This window comes from Uranotaenia lowii, chromosome 1 (assembly GCF_029784155.1).
Source record: "Uranotaenia lowii strain MFRU-FL chromosome 1, ASM2978415v1, whole genome shotgun sequence".
In the NCBI taxonomy this organism is placed as follows: Eukaryota; Metazoa; Arthropoda; class Insecta; order Diptera; family Culicidae; genus Uranotaenia; species Uranotaenia lowii.
In genome coordinates, this window is record NC_073691.1 from 87,713,292 (window position 1) to 87,717,847 (window position 4,556).

The window sequence follows — 4,556 nt, forward strand, 5'->3', positions numbered from 1 at the left end:
AGGTTCCTAAAATTGAAAAGCGATCTTAGAATCCCGTCAGAGCACATTCTTTTCCGCAGTTTTCACGAAAATCCACCATGGTGCCTTAATACAGCAAAGTTTCTTTAAATCAGTTTAACAAAGCTAATAATAGTTCACAGGTGTTCCAATGTGAATTTAATAGAATTTGTCGTAAATATGACGGATATGAATTCATCTTTACTGATGGCTCTAAGACAAATAACAGCACAGGTTTTGCATATTATAGCGAACAATATAAAATACAAATTCATTTATCTAACACTGCATCGATATTTACTTCCGAGTTATTAGCCATTGAAAAAGCGGTAGAATACATTCAGGACAATCAATTTGAATTCCAATTTCTAATCTGTTCTGACTCACTGAGCTCTTTGCAAAGTATCGAAAATAATAATTCCAATAATACAATAGTGCAAAGAATTCAAACAAAAATATCGTCGGTATACTCTACGAGGAAAAAAGTGGTTCTACTTTGGGTCCCAAGTCATAAAGACATTCAAGGTAACGAAATCGTCGATGATTTGGCAAAGAAAAGTATAGAATTGCCTATATCTTCATATTGTTTACCTGTAAATGATTTCAACTCTTCCTTGAAGCTTGTAATTAACAGACTTTGGGAAATGGAGAATGGGAATAATAAATTGAGAGAAATTAAAAATTTAATCGTTCCTTGGAAGACATCTTTCCGTAAATCGCGGAAAGAATCAGTTATTGGGGCTTATTCTGCGAGGCGAGTGACGTGAAGTGACTTGGTTTTTTAGAGTCACCGTATTCTAGCAGGCGAATGCCGTGACTTGAATGAACTTTAGGTGACTTGAATGAACTTTTTTTTACTGTCACCGTATTCTCAGAGGCGAATGGCGTGACTCAAGTCGGTGCCGAGTGACTTTTGAAGTCGTAACCTATTCCGCAGGTGACTTGGAAGGAATCAAAAAGAAATTGTCAAAACGAAAAAAAAATTTAATACAATTCTTGACAGGAACTTTGAAATAAATGTTTTTAGATGAAACATACAAATTTGTAATTCAAAACAGCATATAAAGAGGATCGGATATGGATTGACTGCAAGTGTTTTTATATAGAATTTAAATTAGAGACACATATGAAAGGAAAGTATGTTTGTATGGAAAGAGATTTCGGATTAAGTTTTTCAAAATTTATCTTTTTTAATAAACTTTATTGATTTGAAAAAATCAACTTTGCCGGTTTTATTTATATCCTAAAAGGCATTTCATCGCTGGCAATTCGGCAGTCCCGGTACCAGCACCATTTCCACTCGACATGATTCGAGCCGGGAAAGTTTGCTGCTGACTGTACTGCTCCAGAACAGCCCGGTTTTCCAATAGCCATATGTGCATCTCCATCCGGCGTTGTAAAAAGTACCTGTACAGATTAGTCCAAAATCCGGGGCCAGCGCCTGGTTGCAGCTTCGTCTTAGCTTGGCTGGGAAGGGATATCCGCACACCACACCGTTACACTTGCTGAACCAAACCGGGTGGATCACAAGTTTTTGGAATCGTACTTCAGCACCTAATAAAATAAAACACAAGATTATTAAAATTCCGATGGATTTATGAAGAAGACTTACCTTTTTATAGAATTTGTCCGTTCAATTAGTAGTAAGTTCGTTGTTGATAAAACGATTGAACTTCCGCCGGATGTTTGCCCAGAAAAGGCTATAGGTGTGAGGGGAGCAGGCTTCGAAAACGAGAATGGTGAACTCGGCAGGTCACAGTTTTGCCGTATGGTGGCCGGAACGCGAGAAATTTTGACCGAAAACACAGAAAGTTTCGGTTGTTTTATTTTTTTTCTTGGTTTCATTATTATTATTCAACTTGCGGATGAATACAGCGCAAACACCAATGAAATATACAGGAAGGTAAAGCTTAAAATTATGTTCGAAATTAATTGGAATCAAAACGGATAGAAAAGCTACTTTTTTGTTGATTAGACTTTTTAAGTTAGTTGTAAACACAAAACAGAATACTTAGCAAACAAATCAAAATGCATTTACACTTGAAATTTTAAAACTAATTAGCAAAATTGTGCATGAAATCGATTTGATTTGCATTACCTGAATATGTAAAAACATTAGGTGCAAGTCATTTCGGATGAATTTCAACGAACTGTCAATGCATAATGATAACTTGATTTTATAGGTACGAAATTTTTGCTTTGCATATGTGATGGTAATTTAAAAACTTAGCAACTTTTAATAAAATCAATGATGTATATAATTTGTTTATTTCTTTTTGATCGAGTAAGTTACTTTTAAAAATAATAACATAAAACCTGAATTTATTCAAACAACATCCATCCGTTGATGAATTATCAAGAACCACTTTTTAAATAAAACTGAATCATACAGCATACAAAACGTTTTCATGTTTAACTAATAAAAATTAAATTTCAAAAAAAAATTAAATCTGTAACTAAAATTTCAGTCAATTTGTTATTTAAAATCAAATCTTTGTTGAAAATAATCAAAGAAAAACTTATTAAGTTATGCATGAATGCTAAAATATTTATATAATAAAATGAATTCATATAAAACTTATGATAAACCTATGTTTAAAAAAAATCTAGATCAATTAAATGAAAAGAACTAAACATTTAACATTGGCTAATTTGACGTTTTTTGTATTTGGAATTAGTTCTCTGTGGAATCAGCATGACGTTTAATCTTGAATTTTTCGATTAAACGTCATGCTAATTCCACAGAGAACTAATTCCAAATACAAAAAACTTTCATAAAAACATATTTCAGATTAAAAGTTTAAATTTCAAACAAACAATTAAATAAAAAATGAAATTCAGTCTTTAAAAGAACTGAATCCTTAAAAAAATTCCTTTTCTTAATATAGAAATAAACATTAACATTAACCAGACAATCGATAATATAGAATGAAATTTCAGTTTTCAATCTGAATTGGATCTTTGAATTTGGAATTCTCTATAGCTATTTTACTTTTTAATTCTTATTTTTTTAATCTAAATCTGAAAATTTATCACGCACAAAAATGAAAATCTCAAGTCTCATCATGGACTAGAGCGGAAGACAATTTCAGTTTCGAAAAAGATTGGTTTGATTTTTTTTCATGCATTTGTTATATTCAAATTCTTCATGAATGTGACGTCATCCAAGAAATTGAATATCACACTACCTGCTTTGAATGTTCCTTACACGCTAGAACTTCTTGAACCATTTAAGAATCAAAAATAACCATTTTCGACCTTTTCCCGGGAAATGCCATTTTATGAGTTCTCCATGAGAACCCATAAAATGACTTTTCGGGGAGAAGTAGAAATATGGTTATTTTTCAACCTTAACCAGAAAGAGCGGAGAAGTAAAAAATGGTTATTTTTAAGCAAATTTGAACTTTGGAAACCAAGCTGCAAAAATGTTTTTTTTTCTTTTTCTTGCATCTGAGATTAAAAAACACGATATTCAAGAATTCTAGAATATATATTTTCACCAGATAGAAATTCTGATTTAATGCAAACATGGTTTTAACACATAATTTTGACTATGTTCTAATATATGAGATCACCTGCTAGCTGTTATGAAGTCGATTGTTACCGTATACGGGATCTAACGAAGAAGCGGGGCAGTACCGGAACTGGACGGATGTAGAATTCTCTTAGTAACATTTGTTCATCATTATAGGCCATAGCCCTAGCTGATTATAAGTACCAATTGCACTAGCCCGCTGCTTATTTTCCAATTCCGGAATCTTTTTAACGTTGGAATTCCGAATGGCTAAAATGAAATAAAATATATTAAAAAAATACAAAAAAACGTCAGAAAAGAATTACCAATTCCTTTGCTGGAGCAGCCGGCGTTCAGACCATGGCCGTAGGAACGGGGGGGGTTTTGGGGGTTAAACCCCCCCCATGAGTGTCCAAAAAAGCAAGCGAGGTATTCTACTCTACACTCAAAATTTTAAATTCATACTCAAATTATGATAGTAGAGCAAAGATATTCAAGAGTAACTATCTGGACTAAAAACTAATACAAAAACCTCAAAAACCCATTTCAAGTACAAAATTCTGCTACAGTTTTTCAAAATTTTCTCACTTGTGCATAGAATAAGATTGTCAGATTTTTTTACAGCATGTATCCAGGCCGAACAAATGTTTTGAATCCGTGTACTCGATTTAAAAATTGTTGACCAAATCCAGGCAAAACCGGGCAATTTTGGTCAAAACCCAGAAATTACCCATAAAAAATCTAGAATGATTATTCTTTCAAACTTGATGCAATAATTTTGAACACATAAAAAAAATTACAATACTATTTGTTTTTTTCTAAGTTTCATTTGAGAATGAGAATGAGGACAATCCCGGGCAAAATCCGGGCATTTCCAATGAAATCTGGACAATCGGGTCGGATCGGACTTTTCCCTTATTCAATAATAAATATCCGGGCCAATCTTGGCAACCTCTTCATAGAAATTCAGGTCTGAATATTAAATTTTAAATTTAACCCATTTTGGAGGTTCTGGTTCCATATTCCTATAACCAGAATTGTATTT

At 32.8% G+C, this 4,556-nt stretch overlaps 1 long non-coding RNA gene across 1 annotated transcript; it reads right to left on the minus strand.

Moving 5' to 3' along the window:
• Window positions 1-3,468: 3,468 nt before the first annotated feature.
• On the minus strand, window positions 3,469-3,870 carry LOC129740554 (uncharacterized). Its single transcript, XR_008736280.1, has 2 exons — window positions 3,838-3,870; window positions 3,469-3,781 (listed from the first exon to the last, which is right to left on the minus strand). It is a non-coding gene; the product is annotated as an uncharacterized LOC129740554 (long non-coding RNA).
• Between the last annotated feature and the right edge of the window lie 686 nt (window positions 3,871-4,556).